Source organism: Amblyomma mixtum, chromosome 2 (genome assembly GCF_055824585.1).
Source record: "Amblyomma mixtum isolate Tamu chromosome 2, ASM5582458v1, whole genome shotgun sequence".
NCBI lineage: Eukaryota > Metazoa > Arthropoda > Arachnida > Ixodida > Ixodidae > Amblyomma > Amblyomma mixtum.
In genome coordinates this window covers 6,709,004-6,736,325 of record NC_143013.1, presented here as the reverse complement: position 1 = coordinate 6,736,325, position 27,322 = coordinate 6,709,004, and the positions used below count along the sequence as shown (strand labels likewise).

General features: G+C 46.2%; 1 protein-coding gene across 4 annotated transcripts in view; it reads right to left on the bottom strand.

Annotated features, from left to right (window-relative positions):
• LOC149358301 (uncharacterized) overlaps positions 1-27,322 on the bottom strand; it is a 310,815-nt gene that overhangs the window by 64,408 nt on the left and 219,085 nt on the right. The gene's annotated exons all lie outside the window — the stretch shown is intronic.

Sequence of the window (27,322 nt, the reverse complement as noted above, 5' to 3'; positions counted from 1 at the left end):
TGTTTGGATATCGTGGATGTTTGCACTTAAATTCACTGCTTGTGATGTTTTGAAAATGACTCTAAGTCTAATACCTAAAATGCGCAACCCAGATGTCTCACGTCATCGAGCCCGCGCACGAATTAAAACGTAAGCCGTTGCTCTAGAGCAGCCGATCTCATCACAGAGCACGTGATATCACGTGATATCACCCACGTTAAAGCAACTGAAAAAGGAAAACACGGGCATTGAAAACACGCCCATTATCATGTGAAAATTGCCAGGTTACCAACATGTTTTTTTTTCTTTAAAATTCGCCAGATATAAAGCCTGCTTAGTACGCTATATAACAACTTCTGTGTTCGATCAATATAAATTGTTCTGAAATCCAAAAATGAGCGAGAAGGTTAACCGCACAGTATAGTAATAACAGTTGATATGATTTATGTGGCAAAGCTGTTGAAATCACTCTAAAGTACGTTGTACTGGAAGTCTCATGATTAGCTCCTACCCTTTAAGCTGTTCTTTAAATATCACACAAATCTGAGCGTACATAGATCTTTCTGGGAAATGCGGCCGCCACGGCAAGGAATCGAACCCGCGACTTCGTTCTCGGCAGTAGAATACGCTAACCAATGCTCGATCACGTCGGGTTAATTTTTATTCGCCATGAAGAGACGGAATTCAGCTCAACATAATGAATGAACCAACAGAAGCGAATACGGCGTCCCATTCGCTCGCAAAGTACGCCTTTTTGCGTTGCATATGAATACCAAACCAAAACAGCAGGACACACGACGAAGAACGAGGACACACAAGCGCTTGTGTGTCCTCGTTCTTCGCCGTGTGTCTTTCTGGTTTGGTTTGGTTTGGTTTGGTTTGGTTTGGTTTGGTTTGGTTTGGTTTGGTTTATGGGGTCTAACGTCCCAAAGCGACTTGCTGGTTTGCGCTCGTATTTATATGTTATGGATCACCAACTAGCCACCAATTCGATCACCAATTCGAGCACCTACTGATTTTTGCTCTGCGCTCAATTATGCCACTGATTCAGCGTATACAAAGAACAACGACGGCGCTGTAAATTGATATCCCGCGCAAACAGCGCTGCAGGTAATGAGAGAAGAAAACTTTTGGCGGAGGAATTAATATCGGATTTCGTTTCTCGCAACCCCGCAGCTACGCCTTTAGTCTAGAACAAGAATTTGATTATTCTTCGTTCCATTTCCGTCTAACACATTATTTTCTTTTTCGGAGAGGACTTTAGGTCGAGCCTCGATCGGTCAGATTTTCCTGCTCTAATAGGCGCAGAGCGTAGAAAAGCACTCATCATAGACAATGGCTACACTAATACGAATGAACTTTTGGCGTTCAAGAAATGAAAGAAAACAAAATGTACTGTGTTCATAAGCAGTATTTGGAAATGGGCCATCAAATTTTTAATATACAGCAAGTACCACAAAATATCTGCAAGTCTGAATATTTGTTTTTGCGTTTACTTTAGCTCTGTAATGAAACCAATTACGGAAACCACTCAAAACGCTTTGAAAGGGGCAAAATGGTGTCTCAGGTTTAATATATTTATTTATGATGATTACTGCAAAAACAATACTTTTACAAGGTTGAGGTAAATGATGTAATAGCAGCAAGAAAGGAGCAATGGATGCGAAATCCACTCCGTTTTAGATGCTCCGAAGGGTGTAGCTTGCAAAATTCTACGCTTGCTTTTATTACTAAACTAATGAGCTGTGTAAAAAAAAGTTTGACATTGTTGAAATCTTCCAATTTTGCTAATGTCATTTTTTTTTTACAAAACAATGAGGCAAGCGTATAAATAAATATGCCCCTTCCATATGTCATTAGACAAACTCTATTTCGAAATGCGGGGAACCTGATCGCTAATCGCGTTGCCTAATGACAGCATTTCTGCGTTCATCGCGTTTTTAATTTCGAAAACATAAAGTCAGCGTGTCTGAAGCTTCGCCAGTGCTTTACACTCAACAGAGGGAAAGCTCTAAAACAAGCTCAATTAGGCAAGATGCGAGTGAGAGCTCTGAAGCTTCCGCGTATTCTTAAATCGCGTATTCCGCGATCGATACACTGCCAAAGCGCTCACCCTTCGACCGCCATCAATCCCCGGCAAAAGGCAATTTTTAGTGCGAAAGCACTTAATGCCTCATACTGTCGTTAGCAGACGCGTCGGCAGCCGTGTCGACAGACGCGTCGGCAGGAGTGTTGACAGACGCGTCGGCAGATTCGTCCGCCTTTCGGTGTCACTGCTTAAAAGACTCAAGGTTCCAGCATGAATAAAGGCGCATCTAGTGAATGCATGGGCTTCATAAATAAAATAAAAGGAGTCAAGTCAAGAAAAGGAAAATAAAAAATAAAAATAAGAAAATAAATAAAAATAAAAAACAATAAAATTAAGAAAAGGAGCAAAAATAAATAAAAAACAAAATATGAAAAACAAAAAGTATATAAAACAAACAGTGACCAGGAAACGCTTTCGCCTTGCAGCACTTTAGAGAGCTAAAGTGCCCCCTGAATTTTTTAGTGCGAAGGCACTGTTTCGATGGGTAAACCTCGAGCAAGATCTTGCGGTGTTTATGAGTAATAATAAATAAAATGAACCAAATAAATATCCGCAAATGGGGATTCGAACCCACGGCGGCGCGAACAGATCAGCTTATCCTAGATCAGCTTAACTTAACGCACTCCCGCGCTATGCATTGCACATCGTCTTTCAGCCGATGGTGACCACGCCATCTCGGGGATTACGTGATATTCTGCGCAGCAGGTCACGTGGTTGTGACGTCGCTCCGCGGGTTCGACGCGGAATACAGAAATCTGCCCCAGGATGCGCTGACAGATGTCTTGCAGCAGCCCTGATGACAGCCCTGACGAAACAATTTTGGGAGAATTGGAGCACCTTTTAAAGCTCTGACCACGAACCAGAAAGGCACGCCGGGACAGCAGCTTGAGCGCGGCATGCTTTGCCAGCGCGTGCTCGTTATTTTATTTCTAGCATACCGAAGCATACTTAGTCTATATCGCTTGACGAAACTCTGTCTGCTCGTGAACTATTGTAAAAAATTGCGATGACACTTTGGCAACTAAAGTGTTGTGAGGCGAAAGCCGAGCACACTATGCCGTGACGACTTCCGGTGGATATGACGTCACACCGTTCCCGTGGCTATATCGATACCCAAAATATACATGTTTCGGGGATCTTAAGAGTTAATTACGCTGAATTACAGATTTTACCATTTAATTTGACACAAATCCCACGTTTTTCCGACCATTCTGTGACAATTTTCACTATGCCGTGACGACTTCCGGTGGATGTAACGACACACCGTTCCCGTGGCTATATCGACGTCCGCGCTATTTCGACATTTTTGCCTGTAATTAATTAACTAATCAATCTAAAGTCGTCAAACTTGGCTTATAGGTTCATTTTTTCCCCCTCTATGTGAAGCAACCGTTGGTTTTCTTCTATTTTTTTTGGTTCCCGAGTTAAACGCGTGTGACACGCTTTGTTAACGGACGACAGTATGAGCCATTAATGGCTCCCGCCTTAAAAAATTTTGGCGTGCAGGTTACGGGCTCAAACTAGACCTACCCACTCCAGTAACAGCATTGACGGCGCTCTACACTCTAAACCGAAGAGAGCAAAAAAGGAGCAAGCAGTGCTTTAGCGCACTCCCTTTTGCAAAAGGGAGTGTGTGCTAGAGAACAGCTTACTATCTTTTTACTCCCAATAGACTTATTCCGTGTCCGACCCCACCCGGGTTAATGCTAAACTGAAACTACCAGCTTGATGGAATAAAAAAATAATTTAAAAAAAGCCGCTACGGTGTTTCTCAATCTCGAGTTTTTTGTAGTTGTTTTTTTTTTTTTTTTACTTCAACCGCATCGCCTTGTTCCTCTTCGAACCAGAAACGCGTGCGCTGACAGCGCACAGAGAATGGGAGAGGATGGAGCCGGAGGAAGAAATGGGGAGAGGGCGCCCTAACGAGAAATTGACGCGACGGTTGGCGGTGCTCCGCGAAACGTTTTCGTCGGGCTCTGTCTGGGCTCCAGCACTGTGGCGCCGCAGGGAGGTTAGCAGTCTCAAGACGGTAACGACGTCGAGATGGGAGCGGGCGGTCGGCGGTCGATTGGAGCTACAATGAGTGTAGTCAGCAACAGACGCGACGTCTTGGGAGCATCTTGCCTTGACGCTGCCTGCGTGGCTTCTCAGGCGGCAGTTCGTTCGAATTTAAGCGCTAGGATGGTGGACGTTGGACGTGGAAAGCTGGTATGACATAACTTCACACTGAGCCAACGCAACAAGCATGTGCTAAGTATAGAGGTGGAGAATGATGATTACGGCCGGAAAGCCGTAATCATCACTTCATTCAATCGATTCAATCAAGCGATTCATTTATTCATTCATCCTTCCACACCTATATAAGGAAAAAGTGGTAGCGTTTCAACGTCGTTCAACCGAGTAGACGTGCGAATGCACGTGTTTATCTTGGTTGGCTCATGGTTTTGCTTTGCTGGGTCGTCGGTACGCCTGGCGACGATATTAGTTCGATAGTAGTATTAGTTAACGAAGATGGTGACCTGCAATGCGCAGGACCAGAATGTGTTGTAGTTTAAAACGAGGCGTGACTGGCTGCGGTGATAGCATAGTGCTCTCGTGCACAGGCCAGCGCGGCTTATCTGTGAGCGCCTCCACGGGTTCAGAACCCAGTCGCTGCAATAGTTATTTTATTTATATATTTACATGGCACAAACACACTTACATCACAACATCTTGCTCGGAGTTTACCCACCGGAATAGTGTTTTCGCACTAATATTCAAATCCCTTCGGTATTTGAAAATTTGCCAGATTATCTTTTTTTCACACTCTCTTTCACAGCAGTACATCATTTTCTCGGTCGCACATCTTACCGCCACCTCATACTTCACGTCGCATCGATCATATCTACAAAGTTAACCCCATCTTCGCTCGTACGGAAAAGTATCAGAATTCGCCTTTAACCTTGTCAATAAAAGAATGGAATGAGTTGCCCTCCAGTATCGCTACCATAACCCAGTTTTCTTTATTTCAATCGGAATTGCTAACATGTCTGGAATCCCAGCGCGTTCAGTAACCGGATTTGTTTTCATATCACTTACTAGCAAACTAGTATGTTCTCTTTCTTTGTTATTTGTGCATTTTTTGTAACAGTTTTTACGTTGTTATGTTCTTTCTCAACATGATGTATTAAACACCTAAAGTGCTTTTTTTGTCTTGGAAAATTGTGCTCTGATTTGTCCGCCCCCTATGTAATGCCCCCAGTGGGCCCTTAGGGTATTTGAATAAATTGAATAAATATATGGTCAAATACGATAGGTGCAAGTGAACAGATTAGACGATGGCGTGTAAAATGCAGCCTCGAATGAACATCAAATGATGTTAAACTTACAAACAGTTTTGCAGCTTTGTCGGATAGTTCGCATACATCCTGTAAGTGCAAGAGACCGCGAGGTTGCAACTGCAGCAGCGATCGGCGAGAACTGCGCCTTGGATCTACTTTTCCCCTCGTTATGCACGCTTACCGCCAACGACAACTAAGAGGATCCACCGATACCCCGACTATATCGATCGATCGACCGGTGGGCCAATCGATAAATCAGTCAAGTGTATTTTCGTCGCCGCAGACAGAGACGGGAAGTCTCCGCAGGAGAGAAAGACTCCTTTACCGCCAGCCTGCATGAGCCAAAAGGCGGCACGCAATGCAGCCCCGAATAACAGAACACGGTGTTATATTGACGCGACGCGTCGTCGTCGAAAGGTCATTGTAGTCAGGACAAACGTATGGCGACAGCTAGCCTCGACACAACAACGTCGATTATGCAGCCTGGCCGGTGTCATTTGTCTCCTCGACGAGGCAGGTGGGCAACCAGTGCACAATCAGTGGAAAGGCAATGGAAAGAGAGTAAATATCATCTGTGCGTGATTTCTGACATGACAAGTAAAGCAGCATTGGAAAGAGAGGATATATTTGGAGGAGCGGAGACAGCGAGAGTACAGGAGGATTACAGGGGCTAGAAGAACAAATCAAACAGGCCCAGGAGACGTGAGAAACGTGCAGCGGTGGTGTGTGTTTGGGCGAGTATTATTCAGGTGCCGGGCGCTGTTAGCGTGCGGCTCGCACGGTTCGTTAAGCACCATAGCGCACGTACGGAAAGTACGGGGTGTGACAATTGGATACGTGTGAAGGCGCGCCAGTTGGTATTTCGAACAAAGGCTTTATCATTCGACAGCTCTGGCCGTTCTTCCTTCCTTTCTTTCTTTCTTTCTTTCTTTCTTTCTTTCTTTCTTTCTTTCTTTCTTTCTTTCTTTCTTTCTCTCTTTCTTTCTTTCTTTCTTTCTTTCTTTATTTATTTATTTATTTATTTATTTATTTATTTCTCTCTTTCTTCCTTTCTTTCTTTCTTTCTCGTCCTTACTCATTTTTTTTTCTTTCTGCAACATCTATTTTTACTTCTTTTCGATTCTTCATGAAAAAGTGCCCCGTCTGTACATAGTGTGACGTTCGGGAGTCTCCCGTTGTTTGTAAGAACACTTTCTTTATGAACCACAGGAAATTAGAAAGAAAATGCGCAGATTGCGAAAACTGGCTGCAAAGCGTGTTTAAGCGCACCTTCTGTGTATCTGCTCTACAAATACTTCAAGCTTCGTGGTATAGCCTGACGTCTGCTGTTCCTGTGGCTTTTTCCTTCGGTGCCACCACCGGCGGCCTTAGATTAGATTGGATTAGATTGGATTACATTACATTACATTGGATTAAATTGGATTGGATTAGATCACATTATATTATATTACATTACATTACATTACATTACATTATATTATATTATATTATATTATATTATATTATATTATATTATATTATATTATATTATATTATATTATATTATATTATATTATATTATATTATATTATATTACCACTGACAAGAGCTGACGCAGCAAGGCACCTTCAACTGCTCGCCCGAAACCTGACTGTAACGTCGTGGTCTGCCCCTGGAGGTTGGACACCCCGCTCGCATCACTTCAAACTCTTGCTCCAACATCATATACCATTCGGCCTCCCCCGCGGTGATACTACGCTGTTGTGCCGCCTGTGGCTGGGAGTGGCGTTCACAAACGCCTATTCCCATCTCATCGCAATGGCTGACTCTCCTGCGTGTGACCAGTGCGGTTGTGACGAAACGATCAGCCACCTCCTCTGTGACTGCCCTCGTTTTGAGCGAGAGCGCGGTTTCCTAAGTGCTTCTCTGCTCCGCTTGGACTCGCGTCCTTTAACAGAGTCTAACGCTCTGGGGCCTTGGACACAACCTTCCAGACAACGGAAAGCGGTGAAAGCGCTCCTGACTTTCTTAAGGGACTCGGGGTTGCATTCCCGCCTATAATCTTTAAGTTTTCAGTGCGCGCCCTCTGTCTCTGTGACATAGTGGTCGCTGGACACTTAGACAACTCATTTCCTTGCCGCTCTTTTTCATTTTTTCCCCTTTATTCCCCTCCCCAAGTGTAGGGTAGCCAACTGGGCTTCGCCTGGTTAACCTCCCTGCCTTTCCGTCCTTTTCTCTCTCTCTCTCTCTCTCTCTCTCTATATATATATATATATGAAAGAAGCCAACAGCCACAGAAACCAAGGGGCACAGGGGATTTTTTAATTAATTTATTTATTTTGTGGTGTTGATCACTTCAGAATATTACTTAATATGTTATCGCTTAAAGCGAATTGATTAGAAAAGCAGAAGAAAAAACAACCACTGCCGCCGGTGGGATCCGAACCCACGACCTCCGAATTACGCGTCCGGTGCTCTACCTCTGAGCTACGGCGACGGCTGTCAAATCTTCTGCTTTTGGGGGTATTTATGTTCACAAGTAACCTAACTTTGAGAGTGTTCATCAGCGCCACCCACGTTCCTAAGCGGCGGACGTAGAACGTCCTGAGTTACCGCAGGTGTGACGTAGAATGTCATCGAACGGAGAGGGTGGAAGCTGCGTGTGAACCCTCTTATGCTCCCTATGGCGTCAAGGCTGCCAGAACCGAGGCCCTCGCTAAGCAATTAAGCAAACAAGGGAAGGGGAATGAGGGGCTCGTTATAAATATGAAAGAAGCCAACAGCCACAGAAACCAAGGGGCACAGGGGATTTTTTAATTAATTTATTTATTTTGTGGTGTTGATCACTTCAGAATATTACTTAATATGTTATCGCTTAAAGCGAATTGATTAGAAAAGCAGAAGAAAAAACAACCACTGCCGCCGGTGGGATCCGAACCCACGACCTCCGAATTACGCGTCCGGTGCTCTACCTCTGAGCTACGGCGACGGCTGTCAAATCTTCTGCTTTCGGGGGTATTTATGTTCACAAGTAACCTAACTTTGAGAGTGTTCATCAGCGCCACCCTTGTTTGCTTAATTGCTTAGCGAGGGCCTCGGTTCTGGCAGCCTTGACGCCATAGGGAGCATAAGAGGGTTCACACGCAGCTTCCACCCTCTCCGTTCGATGACATTCTACGTCACACCTGCGGTAACTCAGGACGTTCTACGTCCGCCGCTTAGGAACGTGGGTGGCGCTGATGAACACTCTCAAAGTTAGGTTACTTGTGAACATAAATACCCCCGAAAGCAGAAGATTTGACAGCCGTCGCCGTAGCTCAGAGGTAGAGCACCGGACGCGTAATTCGGAGGTCGTGGGTTCGGATCCCACCGGCGGCAGTGGTTGTTTTTTCTTCTGCTTTTCTAATCAATTCGCTTTAAGCGATAACATATTAAGTAATATTCTGAAGTGATCAACACCACAAAATAAATAAATTAATTAAAAAATCCCCTGTGCCCCTTGGTTTCTGTGGCTGTTGGCTTCTTTCATATTTATAACGAGCCCCTCGTTCCCCTTCCCTTGTTTGCTTAATTGCTTAGCGAGGGCCTCGGTTCTGGCAGCCTTGACGCCATAGGGAGCATAAGAGGGTTCACACGCAGCTTCCACCCTCTCCGTTCGATGACATTCTACGTCACACCTGCGGTAACTCAGGACGTTCTACGTCCGCCGCTTAGGAACGTGGGTGGCGCTGATGAACACTCTCAAAGTTAGGTTACTTGTGAACATAAATACCCCCGAAAGCAGAAGATTTGACAGCCGTCGCCGTAGCTCAGAGGTAGAGCACCGGACGCGTAATTCGGAGGTCGTGGGTTCGGATCCCACCGGCGGCAGTGGTTGTTTTTTCTTCTGCTTTTCTAATCAATTCGCTTTAAGCGATAACATATTAAGTAATATTCTGAAGTGATCAACACCACAAAATAAATAAATTAATTAAAAAATCCCCTGTGCCCCTTGGTTTCTGTGGCTGTTGGCTTCTTTCATATTTATAACGAGCCCCTCATTCCCCTTCCCTTGTTTGCTTAATTGCTTAGCGAGGGCCTCGGTTCTGGCAGCCTTGACGCCATAGGGAGCATAAGAGGGTTCACACGCAGCTTCCACCCTCTCCGTTCGATGACATTCTACGTCACACCTGCGGTAACTCAGGACGTTCTACGTCCGCCGCTTAGGAACGTGGGTGGCGCTGATGAACACTCTCAAAGTTAGGTTACTTGTGAACATAAATACCCCCAAAAGCAGAAGATTTGACAGCCGTCGCCGTAGCTCAGAGGTAGAGCACCGGACGCGTAATTCGGAGGTCGTGGGTTCGGATCCCACCGGCGGCAGTGGTTGTTTTTTCTTCTGCTTTTCTAATCAATTCGCTTTAAGCGATAACATATTAAGTAATATTCTGAAGTGATCAACACCACAAAATAAATAAATTAATTAAAAAATCCCCTGTGCCCCTTGGTTTCTGTGGCTGTTGGCTTCTTTCATATTTATAACGAGCCCCTCATTCCCCTTCCCTTGTTTGCTTAATTGCTTAGCGAGGGCCTCGGTTCTGGCAGCCTTGACGCCATAGGGAGCATAAGAGGGTTCACACGCAGCTTCCACCCTCTCCGTTCGATGACATTCTACGTCACACCTGCGGTAACTCAGGACGTTCTACGTCCGCCGCTTAGGAACGTGGGTGGCGCTGATGAACACTCTCAAAGTTAGGTTACTTGTGAACATAAATACCCCCAAAAGCAGAAGATTTGACAGCCGTCGCCGTAGCTCAGAGGTAGAGCACCGGACGCGTAATTCGGAGGTCGTGGGTTCGGATCCCACCGGCGGCAGTGGTTGTTTTTTCTTCTGCTTTTCTAATCAATTCGCTTTAAGCGATAACATATTAAGTAATATTCTGAAGTGATCAACACCACAAAATAAATAAATTAATTAAAAAATCCCCTGTGCCCCTTGGTTTCTGTGGCTGTTGGCTTCTTTCATATTTATAACGAGCCCCTCATTCCCCTTCCCTTGTTTGCTTAATTGCTTAGCGAGGGCCTCGGTTCTGGCAGCCTTGACGCCATAGGGAGCATAAGAGGGTTCACACGCAGCTTCCACCCTCTCCGTTCGATGACATTCTACGTCACACCTGCGGTAACTCAGGACGTTCTACGTCCGCCGCTTAGGAACGTGGGTGGCGCTGATGAACACTCTCAAAGTTAGGTTACTTGTGAACATAAATACCCCCGAAAGCAGAAGATTTGACAGCCGTCGCCGTAGCTCAGAGGTAGAGCACCGGACGCGTAATTCGGAGGTCGTGGGTTCGGATCCCACCGGCGGCAGTGGTTGTTTTTTCTTCTGCTTTTCTAATCAATTCGCTTTAAGCGATAACATATTAAGTAATATTCTGAAGTGATCAACACCACAAAATAAATAAATTAATTAAAAAATCCCCTGTGCCCCTTGGTTTCTGTGGCTGTTGGCTTCTTTCATATTTATAACGAGCCCCTCATTCCCCTTCCCTTGTTTGCTTAATTGCTTAGCGAGGGCCTCGGTTCTGGCAGCCTTGGCGCCATAGGGAGCATAAGAGGGTTCACACGCAGCTTCCACCCTCTCCGTTCGATGACATTCTACGTCACACCTGCGGTAACTCAGGACGTTCTACGTCCGCCGCTTAGGAACGTGGGTGGCGCTGATGAACACTCTCAAAGTTAGGTTACTTGTGAACATAAATACCCCCAAAAGCAGAAGATTTGACAGCCGTCGCCGTAGCTCAGAGGTAGAGCACCGGACGCGTAATTCGGAGGTCGTGGGTTCGGATCCCACCGGCGGCAGTGGTTGTTTTTTCTTCTGCTTTTCTAATCAATTCGCTTTAAGCGATAACATATTAAGTAATATTCTGAAGTGATCAACACCACAAAATAAATAAATTAATTAAAAAATCCCCTGTGCCCCTTGGTTTCTGTGGCTGTTGGCTTCTTTCATATTTATAACGAGCCCCTCATTCCCCTTCCCTTGTTTGCTTAATTGCTTAGCGAGGGCCTCGGTTCTGGCAGCCTTGACGCCATAGGGAGCATAAGAGGGTTCACACGCAGCTTCCACCCTCTCCGTTCGATGACATTCTACGTCACACCTGCGGTAACTCAGGACGTTCTACGTCCGCCGCTTAGCAACGTGGGTGGCGCTGATGAACACTCTCAAAGTTAGGTTACTTGTGAACATAAATACCCCCAAAAGCAGAAGATTTGACAGCCGTCGCCGTAGCTCAGAGGTAGAGCACCGGACGCGTAATTCGGAGGTCGTGGGTTCGGATCCCACCGGCGGCAGTGGTTGTTTTTTCTTCTGCTTTTCTAATCAATTCGCTTTAAGCGATAACATATTAAGTAATATTCTGAAGTGATCAACACCACAAAATAAATAAATTAATTAAAAAATCCCCTGTGCCCCTTGGTTTCTGTGGCTGTTGGCTTCTTTCATATTTATAACGAGCCCCTCATTCCCCTTCCCTTGTTTGCTTAATTGCTTAGCGAGGGCCTCGGTTCTGGCAGCCTTGACGCCATAGGGAGCATAAGAGGGTTCACACGCAGCTTCCACCCTCTCCGTTCGATGACATTCTACGTCACACCTGCGGTAACTCAGGACGTTCTACGTCCGCCGCTTAGGAACGTGGGTGGCGCTGATGAACACTCTCAAAGTTAGGTTACTTGTGAACATAAATACCCCCGAAAGCAGAAGATTTGACAGCCGTCGCCGTAGCTCAGAGGTAGAGCACCGGACGCGTAATTCGGAGGTCGTGGGTTCGGATCCCACCGGCGGCAGTGGTTGTTTTTTCTTCTGCTTTTCTAATCAATTCGCTTTAAGCGATAACATATTAAGTAATATTCTGAAGTGATCAACACCACAAAATAAATAAATTAATTAAAAAATCCCCTGTGCCCCTTGGTTTCTGTGGCTGTTGGCTTCTTTCATATTTATAACGAGCCCCTCATTCCCCTTCCCTTGTTTGCTTAATTGCTTAGCGAGGGCCTCGGTTCTGGCAGCCTTGACGCCATAGGGAGCATAAGAGGGTTCACACGCAGCTTCCACCCTCTCCGTTCGATGACATTCTACGTCACACCTGCGGTAACTCAGGACGTTCTACGTCCGCCGCTTAGGAACGTGGGTGGCGCTGATGAACACTCTCAAAGTTAGGTTACTTGTGAACATAAATACCCCCAAAAGCAGAAGATTTGACAGCCGTCGCCGTAGCTCAGAGGTAGAGCACCGGACGCGTAATTCGGAGGTCGTGGGTTCGGATCCCACCGGCGGCAGTGGTTGTTTTTTCTTCTGCTTTTCTAATCAATTCGCTTTAAGCGATAACATATTAAGTAATATTCTGAAGTGATCAACACCACAAAATAAATAAATTAATTAAAAAATCCCCTGTGCCCCTTGGTTTCTGTGGCTGTTGGCTTCTTTCATATTTATAACGAGCCCCTCATTCCCCTTCCCTTGTTTGCTTAATTGCTTAGCGAGGGCCTCGGTTCTGGCAGCCTTGACGCCATAGGGAGCATAAGAGGGTTCACACGCAGCTTCCACCCTCTCCGTTCGATGACATTCTACGTCACACCTGCGGTAACTCAGGACGTTCTACGTCCGCCGCTTAGGAACGTGGGTGGCGCTGATGAACACTCTCAAAGTTAGGTTACTTGTGAACATAAATACCCCCAAAAGCAGAAGATTTGACAGCCGTCGCCGTAGCTCAGAGGTAGAGCACCGGACGCGTAATTCGGAGGTCGTGGGTTCGGATCCCACCGGCGGCAGTGGTTGGTTTTTCTTCTGCTTTTCTAATCAATTCGCTTTAAGCGATAACATATTAAGTAATATTCTGAAGTGATCAACACCACAAAATAAATAAATTAATTAAAAAATCCCCTGTGCCCCTTGGTTTCTGTGGCTGTTGGCTTCTTTCATATTTATAACGAGCCCCTCATTCCCCTTCCCTTGTTTGCTTAATTGCTTAGCGAGGGCCTCGGTTCTGGCAGCCTTGACGCCATAGGGAGCATAAGAGGGTTCACACGCAGCTTCCACCCTCTCCGTTCGATGACATTCTACGTCACACCTGCGGTAACTCAGGACGTTCTACGTCCGCCGCTTAGGAAAGTGGGTGGCGCTGATGAACACTCTCAAAGTTAGGTTACTTGTGAACATAAATACCCCCGAAAGCAGAAGATTTGACAGCCGTCGCCGTAGCTCAGAGGTAGAGCACCGGACGCGTAATTCGGAGGTCGTGGGTTCGGATCCCACCGGCGGCAGTGGTTGTTTTTTCTTCTGCTTTTCTAATCAATTCGCTTTAAGCGATAACATATTAAGTAATATTCTGAAGTGATCAACACCACAAAATAAATAAATTAATTAAAAAATCCCCTGTGCCCCTTAGTTTCTGTGGCTGTTGGCTTCTTTCATATTTATAACGAGCCCCTCATTCCCCTTCCCTTGTTTGCTTAATTGCTTAGCGAGGGCCTCGGTTCTGGCAGCCTTGACGCCATAGGGAGCATAAGAGGGTTCACACGCAGCTTCCACCCTCTCCGTTCGATGACATTCTACGTCACACCTGCGGTAACTCAGGACGTTCTACGTCCGCCGCTTAGGAACGTGGGTGGCTCTGATGAACACTCTCAAAGTTAGGTTACTTGTGAACATAAATACCCCCAAAAGCAGAAGATTTGACAGCCGTCGCCGTAGCTCAGAGGTAGAGCACCGGACGCGTAATTCGGAGGTCGTGGGTTCGGATCCCACCGGCGGCAGTGGTTGTTTTTTCTTCTGCTTTTCTAATCAATTCGCTTTAAGCGATAACATATTAAGTAATATTCTGAAGTGATCAACACCACAAAATAAATAAATTAATTAAAAAATCCCCTGTGCCCCTTGGTTTCTGTGGCTGTTGGCTTCTTTCATATTTATAACGAGCCCCTCATTCCCCTTCCCTTGTTTGCTTAATTGCTTAGCGAGGGCCTCGGTTCTGGCAGCCTTGACGCCATAGGGAGCATAAGAGGGTTCACACGCAGCTTCCACCCTCTCCGTTCGATGACATTCTACGTCACACCTGCGGTAACTCAGGACGTTCTACGTCCGCCGCTTAGGAAAGTGGGTGGCGCTGATGAACACTCTCAAAGTTAGGTTACTTGTGAACATAAATACCCCCGAAAGCAGAAGATTTGACAGCCGTCGCCGTAGCTCAGAGGTAGAGCACCGGACGCGTAATTCGGAGGTCGTGGGTTCGGATCCCACCGGCGGCAGTGGTTGTTTTTTCTTCTGCTTTTCTAATCAATTCGCTTTAAGCGATAACATATTAAGTAATATTCTGAAGTGATCAACACCACAAAATAAATAAATTAATTAAAAAATCCCCTGTGCCCCTTGGTTTCTGTGGCTGTTGGCTTCTTTCATATTTATAACGAGCCCCTCATTCCCCTTCCCTTGTTTGCTTAATTGCTTAGCGAGGGCCTCGGTTCTGGCAGCCTTGACGCCATAGGGAGCATAAGAGGGTTCACACGCAGCTTCCACCCTCTCCGTTCGATGACATTCTACGTCACACCTGCGGTAACTCAGGACGTTCTACGTCCGCCGCTTAGGAACGTGGGTGGCTCTGATGAACACTCTCAAAGTTAGGTTACTTGTGAACATAAATACCCCCAAAAGCAGAAGATTTGACAGCCGTCGCCGTAGCTCAGAGGTAGAGCACCGGACGCGTAATTCGGAGGTCGTGGGTTCGGATCCCACCGGCGGCAGTGGTTGTTTTTTCTTCTGCTTTTCTAATCAATTCGCTTTAAGCGATAACATATTAAGTAATATTCTGAAGTGATCAACACCACAAAATAAATAAATTAATTAAAAAATCCCCTGTGCCCCTTGGTTTCTGTGGCTGTTGGCTTCTTTCATATTTATAACGAGCCCCTCATTCCCCTTCCCTTGTTTGCTTAATTGCTTAGCGAGGGCCTCGGTTCTGGCAGCCTTGACGCCATAGGGAGCATAAGAGGGTTCACACGCAGCTTCCACCCTCTCCGTTCGATGACATTCTACGTCACACCTGCGGTAACTCAGGACGTTCTACGTCCGCCGCTTAGGAACGTGGGTGGCGCTGATGAACACTCTCAAAGTTAGGTTACTTGTGAACATAAATACCCCCAAAAGCAGAAGATTTGACAGCCGTCGCCGTAGCTCAGAGGTAGAGCACCGGACGCGTAATTCGGAGGTCGTGGGTTCGGATCCCACCGGCGGCAGTGGTTGTTTTTTCTTCTGCTTTTCTAATCAATTCGCTTTAAGCGATAACATATTAAGTAATATTCTGAAGTGATCAACACCACAAAATAAATAAATTAATTAAAAAATCCCCTGTGCCCCTTGGTTTCTGTGGCTGTTGGCTTCTTTCATATTTATAACGAGCCCCTCATTCCCCTTCCCTTGTTTGCTTAATTGCTTAGCGAGGGCCTCGGTTCTGGCAGCCTTGACGCCATAGGGAGCATAAGAGGGTTCACACGCAGCTTCCACCCTCTCCGTTCGATGACATTCTACGTCACACCTGCGGTAACTCAGGACGTTCTACGTCCGCCGCTTAGGAACGTGGGTGGCGCTGATGAACACTCTCAAAGTTAGGTTACTTGTGAACATAAATACCCCCGAAAGCAGAAGATTTGACAGCCGTCGCCGTAGCTCAGAGGTAGAGCACCGGACGCGTAATTCGGAGGTCGTGGGTTCGGATCCCACCGGCGGCAGTGGTTGTTTTTTCTTCTGCTTTTCTAATCAATTCGCTTTAAGCGATAACATATTAAGTAATATTCTGAAGTGATCAACACCACAAAATAAATAAATTAATTAAAAAATCCCCTGTGCCCCTTGGTTTCTGTGGCTGTTGGCTTCTTTCATATTTATAACGAGCCCCTCATTCCCCTTCCCTTGTTTGCTTAATTGCTTAGCGAGGGCCTCGGTTCTGGCAGCCTTGACGCCATAGGGAGCATAAGAGGGTTCACACGCAGCTTCCACCCTCTCCGTTCGATGACATTCTACGTCACACCTGCGGTAACTCAGGACGTTCTACGTCCGCCGCTTAGGAACGTGGGTGGCGCTGATGAACACTCTCAAAGTTAGGTTACTTGTGAACATAAATACCCCCAAAAGCAGAAGATTTGACAGCCGTCGCCGTAGCTCAGAGGTAGAGCACCGGACGCGTAATTCGGAGGTCGTGGGTTCGGATCCCACCGGCGGCAGTGGTTGTTTTTTCTTCTGCTTTTCTAATCAATTCGCTTTAAGCGATAACATATTAAGTAATATTCTGAAGTGATCAACACCACAAAATAAATAAATTAATTAAAAAATCCCCTGTGCCCCTTGGTTTCTGTGGCTGTTGGCTTCTTTCATATTTATAACGAGCCCCTCATTCCCCTTCCCTTGTTTGCTTAATTGCTTAGCGAGGGCCTCGGTTCTGGCAGCCTTGACGCCATAGGGAGCATAAGAGGGTTCACACGCAGCTTCCACCCTCTCCGTTCGATGACATTCTACGTCACACCTGCGGTAACTCAGGACGTTCTACGTCCGCCGCTTAGGAACGTGGGTGGCGCTGATGAACACTCTCAAAGTTAGGTTACTTGTGAACATAAATACCCCCAAAAGCAGAAGATTTGACAGCCGTCGCCGTAGCTCAGAGGTAGAGCACCGGACGCGTAATTCGGAGGTCGTGGGTTCGGATCCCACCGGCGGCAGTGGTTGTTTTTTCTTCTGCTTTTCTAATCAATTCGCTTTAAGCGATAACATATTAAGTAATATTCTGAAGTGATCAACACCACAAAATAAATAAATTAATTAAAAAATCCCCGGTGCCCCTTGGTTTCTGTGGCTGTTGGCTTCTTTCATATTTATAACGAGCCCCTCATTCCCCTTCCCTTGTTTGCTTAATTGCTTAGCGAGGGCCTCGGTTCTGGCAGCCTTGACGCCATAGGGAGCATAAGAGGGTTCACACGCAGCTTCCACCCTCTCCGTTCGATGACATTCTACGTCACACCTGCGGTAACTCAGGACGTTCTACGTCCGCCGCTTAGGAACGTGGGTGGCGCTGATGAACACTCTCAAAGTTAGGTTACTTGTGAACATAAATACCCCCGAAAGCAGAAGATTTGACAGCCGTCGCCGTAGCTCAGAGGTAGAGCACCGGACGCGTAATTCGGAGGTCGTGGGTTCGGATCCCACCGGCGGCAGTGGTTGTTTTTTCTTCTGCTTTTCTAATCAATTCGCTTTAAGCGATAACATATTAAGTAATATTCTGAAGTGATCAACACCACAAAATAAATAAATTAATTAAAAAATCCCCTGTGCCCCTTGGTTTCTGTGGCTGTTGGCTTCTTTCATATTTATAACGAGCCCCTCATTCCCCTTCCCTTGTTTGCTTAATTGCTTAGCGAGGGCCTCGGTTCTGGCAGCCTTGACGCCATAGGGAGCATAAGAGGGTTCACACGCAGCTTCCACCCTCTCCGTTCGATGACATTCTACGTCACACCTGCGGTAACTCAGGACGTTCTACGTCCGCCGCTTAGGAACGTGGGTGGCGCTGATGAACACTCTCAAAGTTAGGTTACTTGTGAACATAAATACCCCCAAAAGCAGAAGATTTGACAGCCGTCGCCGTAGCTCAGAGGTAGAGCACCGGACGCGTAATTCGGAGGTCGTGGGTTCGGATCCCACCGGCGGCAGTGGTTGTTTTTTCTTCTGCTTTTCTAATCAATTCGCTTTAAGCGATAACATATTAAGTAATATTCTGAAGTGATCAACACCACAAAATAAATAAATTAATTAAAAAATCCCCTGTGCCCCTTGGTTTCTGTGGCTGTTGGCTTCTTTCATATTTATAACGAGCCCCTCATTCCCCTTCCCTTGTTTGCTTAATTGCTTAGCGAGGGCCTCGGTTCTGGCAGCCTTGACGCCATAGGGAGCATAAGAGGGTTCACACGCAGCTTCCACCCTCTCCGTTCGATGACATTCTACGTCACACCTGCGGTAACTCAGGACGTTCTACGTCCGCCGCTTAGGAACGTGGGTGGCGCTGATGAACACTCTCAAAGTTAGGTTACTTGTGAACATAAATACCCCCAAAAGCAGAAGATTTGACAGCCGTCGCCGTAGCTCAGAGGTAGAGCACCGGACGCGTAATTCGGAGGTCGTGGGTTCGGATCCCACCGGCGGCAGTGGTTGGTTTTTCTTCTGCTTTTCTAATCAATTCGCTTTAAGCGATAACATATTAAGTAATATTCTGAAGTGATCAACACCACAAAATAAATAAATTAATTAAAAAATCCCCTGTGCCCCTTGGTTTCTGTGGCTGTTGGCTTCTTTCATATTTATAACGAGCCCCTCATTCCCCTTCCCTTGTTTGCTTAATTGCTTAGCGAGGGCCTCGGTTCTGGCAGCCTTGACGCCATAGGGAGCATAAGAGGGTTCACACGCAGCTTCCACCCTCTCCGTTCGATGACATTCTACGTCACACCTGCGGTAACTCAGGACGTTCTACGTCCGCCGCTTAGGAAAGTGGGTGGCGCTGATGAACACTCTCAAAGTTAGGTTACTTGTGAACATAAATACCCCCGAAAGCAGAAGATTTGACAGCCGTCGCCGTAGCTCAGAGGTAGAGCACCGGACGCGTAATTCGGAGGTCGTGGGTTCGGATCCCACCGGCGGCAGTGGTTGTTTTTTCTTCTGCTTTTCTAATCAATTCGCTTTAAGCGATAACATATTAAGTAATATTCTGAAGTGATCAACACCACAAAATAAATAAATTAATTAAAAAATCCCCTGTGCCCCTTGGTTTCTGTGGCTGTTGGCTTCTTTCATATTTATAACGAGCCCCTCATTCCCCTTCCCTTGTTTGCTTAATTGCTTAGCGAGGGCCTCGGTTCTGGCAGCCTTGACGCCATAGGGAGCATAAGAGGGTTCACACGCAGCTTCCACCCTCTCCGTTCGATGACATTCTACGTCACACCTGCGGTAACTCAGGACGTTCTACGTCCGCCGCTTAGGAACGTGGGTGGCTCTGATGAACACTCTCAAAGTTAGGTTACTTGTGAACATAAATACCCCCAAAAGCAGAAGATTTGACAGCCGTCGCCGTAGCTCAGAGGTAGAGCACCGGACGCGTAATTCGGAGGTCGTGGGTTCGGATCCCACCGGCGGCAGTGGTTGTTTTTTCTTCTGCTTTTCTAATCAATTCGCTTTAAGCGATAACATATTAAGTAATATTCTGAAGTGATCAACACCACAAAATAAATAAATTAATTAAAAAATCCCCTGTGCCCCTTGGTTTCTGTGGCTGTTGGCTTCTTTCATATTTATAACGAGCCCCTCATTCCCCTTCCCTTGTTTGCTTAATTGCTTAGCGAGGGCCTCGGTTCTGGCAGCCTTGACGCCATAGGGAGCATAAGAGGGTTCACACGCAGCTTCCACCCTCTCCGTTCGATGACATTCTACGTCACACCTGCGGTAACTCAGGACGTTCTACGTCCGCCGCTTAGGAAAGTGGGTGGCGCTGATGAACACTCTCAAAGTTAGGTTACTTGTGAACATAAATACCCCCGAAAGCAGAAGATTTGACAGCCGTCGCCGTAGCTCAGAGGTAGAGCACCGGACGCGTAATTCGGAGGTCGTGGGTTCGGATCCCACCGGCGGCAGTGGTTGTTTTTTCTTCTGCTTTTCTAATCAATTCGCTTTAAGCGATAACATATTAAGTAATATTCTGAAGTGATCAACACCACAAAATAAATAAATTAATTAAAAAATCCCCTGTGCCCCTTGGTTTCTGTGGCTGTTGGCTTCTTTCATATTTATAACGAGCCCCTCATTCCCCTTCCCTTGTTTGCTTAATTGCTTAGCGAGGGCCTCGGTTCTGGCAGCCTTGACGCCATAGGGAGCATAAGAGGGTTCACACGCAGCTTCCACCCTCTCCGTTCGATGACATTCTACGTCACACCTGCGGTAACTCAGGACGTTCTACGTCCGCCGCTTAGGAACGTGGGTGGCGCTGATGAACACTCTCAAAGTTAGGTTACTTGTGAACATAAATACCCCCAAAAGCAGAAGATTTGACAGCCGTCGCCGTAGCTCAGAGGTAGAGCACCGGACGCGTAATTCGGAGGTCGTGGGTTCGGATCCCACCGGCGGCAGTGGTTGGTTTTTCTTCTGCTTTTCTAATCAATTCGCTTTAAGCGATAACATATTAAGTAATATTCTGAAGTGATCAACACCACAAAATAAATAAATTAATTAAAAAATCCCCTGTGCCCCTTGGTTTCTGTGGCTGTTGGCTTCTTTCATATTTATAACGAGCCCCTCATTCCCCTTCCCTTGTTTGCTTAATTGCTTAGCGAGGGCCTCGGTTCTGGCAGCCTTGACGCCATAGGGAGCATAAGAGGGTTCACACGCAGCTTCCACCCTCTCCGTTCGATGACATTCTACGTCACACCTGCGGTAACTCAGGACGTTCTACGTCCGCCGCTTAGGAAAGTGGGTGGCGCTGATGAACACTCTCAAAGTTAGGTTACTTGTGAACATAAATACCCCCGAAAGCAGAAGATTTGACAGCCGTCGCCGTAGCTCAGAGGTAGAGCACCGGACGCGTAATTCGGAGGTCGTGGGTTCGGATCCCACCGGCGGCAGTGGTTGTTTTTTCTTCTGCTTTTCTAATCAATTCGCTTTAAGCGATAACATATTAAGTAATATTCTGAAGTGATCAACACCACAAAATAAATAAATTAATTAAAAAATCCCCTGTGCCCCTTAGTTTCTGTGGCTGTTGGCTTCTTTCATATTTATAACGAGCCCCTCATTCCCCTTCCCTTGTTTGCTTAATTGCTTAGCGAGGGCCTCGGTTCTGGCAGCCTTGACGCCATAGGGAGCATAAGAGGGTTCACACGCAGCTTCCACCCTCTCCGTTCGATGACATTCTACGTCACACCTGCGGTAACTCAGGACGTTCTACGTCCGCCGCTTAGGAACGTGGGTGGCTCTGATGAACACTCTCAAAGTTAGGTTACTTGTGAACATAAATACCCCCAAAAGCAGAAGATTTGACAGCCGTCGCCGTAGCTCAGAGGTAGAGCACCGGACGCGTAATTCGGAGGTCGTGGGTTCGGATCCCACCGGCGGCAGTGGTTGTTTTTTCTTCTGCTTTTCTAATCAATTCGCTTTAAGCGATAACATATTAAGTAATATTCTGAAGTGATCAACACCACAAAATAAATAAATTAATTAAAAAATCCCCTGTGCCCCTTGGTTTCTGTGGCTGTTGGCTTCTTTCATATTTATAACGAGCCCCTCATTCCCCTTCCCTTGTTTGCTTAATTGCTTAGCGAGGGCCTCGGTTCTGGCAGCCTTGACGCCATAGGGAGCATAAGAGGGTTCACACGCAGCTTCCACCCTCTCCGTTCGATGACATTCTACGTCACACCTGCGGTAACTCAGGACGTTCTACGTCCGCCGCTTAGGAAAGTGGGTGGCGCTGATGAACACTCTCAAAGTTAGGTTACTTGTGAACATAAATACCCCCGAAAGCAGAAGATTTGACAGCCGTCGCCGTAGCTCAGAGGTAGAGCACCGGACGCGTAATTCGGAGGTCGTGGGTTCGGATCCCACCGGCGGCAGTGGTTGTTTTTTCTTCTGCTTTTCTAATCAATTCGCTTTAAGCGATAACATATTAAGTAATATTCTGAAGTGATCAACACCACAAAATAAATAAATTAATTAAAAAATCCCCTGTGCCCCTTGGTTTCTGTGGCTGTTGGCTTCTTTCATATTTATAACGAGCCCCTCATTCCCCTTCCCTTGTTTGCTTAATTGCTTAGCGAGGGCCTCGGTTCTGGCAGCCTTGACGCCATAGGGAGCATAAGAGGGTTCACACGCAGCTTCCACCCTCTCCGTTCGATGACATTCTACGTCACACCTGCGGTAACTCAGGACGTTCTACGTCCGCCGCTTAGGAACGTGGGTGGCTCTGATGAACACTCTCAAAGTTAGGTTACTTGTGAACATAAATACCCCCAAAAGCAGAAGATTTGACAGCCGTCGCCGTAGCTCAGAGGTAGAGCACCGGACGCGTAATTCGGAGGTCGTGGGTTCGGATCCCACCGGCGGCAGTGGTTGTTTTTTCTTCTGCTTTTCTAATCAATTCGCTTTAAGCGATAACATATTAAGTAATATTCTGAAGTGATCAACACCACAAAATAAATAAATTAATTAAAAAATCCCCTGTGCCCCTTGGTTTCTGTGGCTGTTGGCTTCTTTCATATTTATAACGAGCCCCTCATTCCCCTTCCCTTGTTTGCTTAATTGCTTAGCGAGGGCCTCGGTTCTGGCAGCCTTGACGCCATAGGGAGCATAAGAGGGTTCACACGCAGCTTCCACCCTCTCCGTTCGATGACATTCTACGTCACACCTGCGGTAACTCAGGACGTTCTACGTCCGCCGCTTAGGAACGTGGGTGGCGCTGATGAACACTCTCAAAGTTAGGTTACTTGTGAACATAAATACCCCCAAAAGCAGAAGATTTGACAGCCGTCGCCGTAGCTCAGAGGTAGAGCACCGGACGCGTAATTCGGAGGTCGTGGGTTCGGATCCCACCGGCGGCAGTGGTTGTTTTTTCTTCTGCTTTTCTAATCAATTCGCTTTAAGCGATAACATATTAAGTAATATTCTGAAGTGATCAACACCACAAAATAAATAAATTAATTAAAAAATCCCCTGTGCCCCTTGGTTTCTGTGGCTGTTGGCTTCTTTCATATTTATAACGAGCCCCTCATTCCCCTTCCCTTGTTTGCTTAATTGCTTAGCGAGGGCCTCGGTTCTGGCAGCCTTGACGCCATAGGGAGCATAAGAGGGTTCACACGCAGCTTCCACCCTCTCCGTTCGATGACATTCTACGTCACACCTGCGGTAACTCAGGACGTTCTACGTCCGCCGCTTAGGAACGTGGGTGGCGCTGATGAACACTCTCAAAGTTAGGTTACTTGTGAACATAAATACCCCCAAAAGCAGAAGATTTGACAGCCGTCGCCGTAGCTCAGAGGTAGAGCACCGGACGCGTAATTCGGAGGTCGTGGGTTCGGATCCCACCGGCGGCAGTGGTTGTTTTTTCTTCTGCTTTTCTAATCAATTCGCTTTAAGCGATAACATATTAAGTAATATTCTGAAGTGATCAACACCACAAAATAAATAAATTAATTAAAAAATCCCCTGTGCCCCTTGGTTTCTGTGGCTGTTGGCTTCTTTCATATTTATAACGAGCCCCTCATTCCCCTTCCCTTGTTTGCTTAATTGCTTAGCGAGGGCCTCGGTTCTGGCAGCCTTGACGCCATAGGGAGCATAAGAGGGTTCACACGCAGCTTCCACCCTCTCCGTTCGATGACATTCTACGTCACACCTGCGGTAACTCAGGACGTTCTACGTCCGCCGCTTAGGAACGTGGGTGGCGCTGATGAACACTCTCAAAGTTAGGTTACTTGTGAACATAAATACCCCCAAAAGCAGAAGATTTGACAGCCGTCGCCGTAGCTCAGAGGTAGAGCACCGGACGCGTAATTCGGAGGTCGTGGGTTCGGATCCCACCGGCGGCAGTGGTTGTTTTTTCTTCTGCTTTTCTAATCAATTCGCTTTAAGCGATAACATATTAAGTAATATTCTGAAGTGATCAACACCACAAAATAAATAAATTAATTAAAAAATCCCCTGTGCCCCTTGGTTTCTGTGGCTGTTGGCTTCTTTCATATTTATAACGAGCCCCTCATTCCCCTTCCCTTGTTTGCTTAATTGCTTAGCGAGGGCCTCGGTTCTGGCAGCCTTGACGCCATAGGGAGCATAAGAGGGTTCACACGCAGCTTCCACCCTCTCCGTTCGATGACATTCTACGTCACACCTGCGGTAACTCAGGACGTTCTACGTCCGCCGCTTAGGAAAGTGGGTGGCGCTGATGAACACTCTCAAAGTTAGGTTACTTGTGAACATAAATACCCCCGAAAGCAGAAGATTTGACAGCCGTCGCCGTAGCTCAGAGGTAGAGCACCGGACGCGTAATTCGGAGGTCGTGGGTTCGGATCCCACCGGCGGCAGTGGTTGTTTTTTCTTCTGCTTTTCTAATCAATTCGCTTTAAGCGATAACATATTAAGTAATATTCTGAAGTGATCAACACCACAAAATAAATAAATTAATTAAAAAATCCCCTGTGCCCCTTGGTTTCTGTGGCTGTTGGCTTCTTTCATATTTATAACGAGCCCCTCATTCCCCTTCCCTTGTTTGCTTAATTGCTTAGCGAGGGCCTCGGTTCTGGCAGCCTTGACGCCATAGGGAGCATAAGAGGGTTCACACGCAGCTTCCACCCTCTCCGTTCGATGACATTCTACGTCACACCTGCGGTAACTCAGGACGTTCTACGTCCGCCGCTTAGGAACGTGGGTGGCTCTGATGAACACTCTCAAAGTTAGGTTACTTGTGAACATAAATACCCCCAAAAGCAGAAGATTTGACAGCCGTCGCCGTAGCTCAGAGGTAGAGCACCGGACGCGTAATTCGGAGGTCGTGGGTTCGGATCCCACCGGCGGCAGTGGTTGTTTTTTCTTCTGCTTTTCTAATCAATTCGCTTTAAGCGATAACATATTAAGTAATATTCTGAAGTGATCAACACCACAAAATAAATAAATTAATTAAAAAATCCCCTGTGCCCCTTGGTTTCTGTGGCTGTTGGCTTCTTTCATATTTATAACGAGCCCCTCATTCCCCTTCCCTTGTTTGCTTAATTGCTTAGCGAGGGCCTCGGTTCTGGCAGCCTTGACGCCATAGGGAGCATAAGAGGGTTCACACGCAGCTTCCACCCTCTCCGTTCGATGACATTCTACGTCACACCTGCGGTAACTCAGGACGTTCTACGTCCGCCGCTTAGGAACGTGGGTGGCGCTGATGAACACTCTCAAAGTTAGGTTACTTGTGAACATAAATACCCCCAAAAGCAGAAGATTTGACAGCCGTCGCCGTAGCTCAGAGGTAGAGCACCGGACGCGTAATTCGGAGGTCGTGGGTTCGGATCCCACCGGCGGCAGTGGTTGTTTTTTCTTCTGCTTTTCTAATCAATTCGCTTTAAGCGATAACATATTAAGTAATATTCTGAAGTGATCAACACCACAAAATAAATAAATTAATTAAAAAATCCCCTGTGCCCCTTGGTTTCTGTGGCTGTTGGCTTCTTTCATATTTATAACGAGCCCCTCATTCCCCTTCCCTTGTTTGCTTAATTGCTTAGCGAGGGCCTCGGTTCTGGCAGCCTTGACGCCATAGGGAGCATAAGAGGGTTCACACGCAGCTTCCACCCTCTCCGTTCGATGACATTCTACGTCACACCTGCGGTAACTCAGGACGTTCTACGTCCGCCGCTTAGGAACGTGGGTGGCGCTGATGAACACTCTCAAAGTTAGGTTACTTGTGAACATAAATACCCCCGAAAGCAGAAGATTTGACAGCCGTCGCCGTAGCTCAGAGGTAGAGCACCGGACGCGTAATTCGGAGGTCGTGGGTTCGGATCCCACCGGCGGCAGTGGTTGTTTTTTCTTCTGCTTTTCTAATCAATTCGCTTTAAGCGATAACATATTAAGTAATATTCTGAAGTGATCAACACCACAAAATAAATAAATTAATTAAAAAATCCCCTGTGCCCCTTGGTTTCTGTGGCTGTTGGCTTCTTTCATATTTATAACGAGCCCCTCATTCCCCTTCCCTTGTTTGCTTATATATATATATATATATATATATATATATATATTAGATTACATTGGATTGGATTGTATAACCGATGCATCACCACAAGTCTAACACAAGCACTACACTACCAGCTGAACCATGGCGTAGGTAAGGGTATTGCTTTCGCAATTACCGGGCTTAACCAAGCTAAGACACAGCGAATTTTTTCGCTAGAACCTCTCATCTCGTCGTAATAAGCCTTGGAGTACTTGCCTCATTGAGGATGCACATATCAATTCAATTCAATTCAATGTTTATTTTTCCAGAAAGTGCCTGGAGGGTCTCCTTGGCTAAAAGCTGCTCACGCAGCTTGACTAAGGCCAAGAAGACCGTTTACATAGCAGTTACAGTGAAAACATATTATAATTAAAACAGACATTTTACCACTAATTTGCAACAGTAAATTCAAATTTTGTACAACATTCGGAGCACTGAAATTATACCATGGAAATAACACAAGTCAGACATCAAACAAAACACACAAAAAACACATTTCAAGAAACGTGGCAAGAAATATTGTACAATTGATTTACATGAAACAAAGCACAAGAACAGAACAAGAAAAAAAAAGAAAAAAAGAACAATGTGCAACAAAACACAGTATAACAATACAAAGTATTACCAGGGGAGAGCAATTACAAAAAACGAGACCTCAAACCTCTTCTATTCAAACCTAAAGTGTGAGTATTTTTGTCTAGTATAATTGGGAGGTTGTGTGATAACGCTTGATACTTATAAAAGGTTCGGAACCGTGGGATTTCCCACAAATCTTTGTTTCTTGTGGGTACGTTAGCATCGCGGCGCTGCAGTGATGCTAATGGCATTAGTTGATTTATTGTAGTAAGGGAGGAAAAGTAAAATGTTTTCAATAGTCGGAATTCATAAATATCCTCAATACGAAGTATTTCGAATGACCTAAAGGTACTCGTTGTTGTGGCCGTTGACTCCATATTCGCAATATGACGAATTATTCGCTTTTGTATTACTAGAAGCCTGTTTAAATTTCTCTTTGTTGTTATGCCCCATACTAAAGTACAATAATTTAGATGAGAATTAAATAACGCTTGATATATTTGAAGTTTCGCTTTCAAAGGCAGTATACTGCGGCTGTGTGCTACAGCTCCTGTAACTGAAGACAGTTTTCTACTTAGATA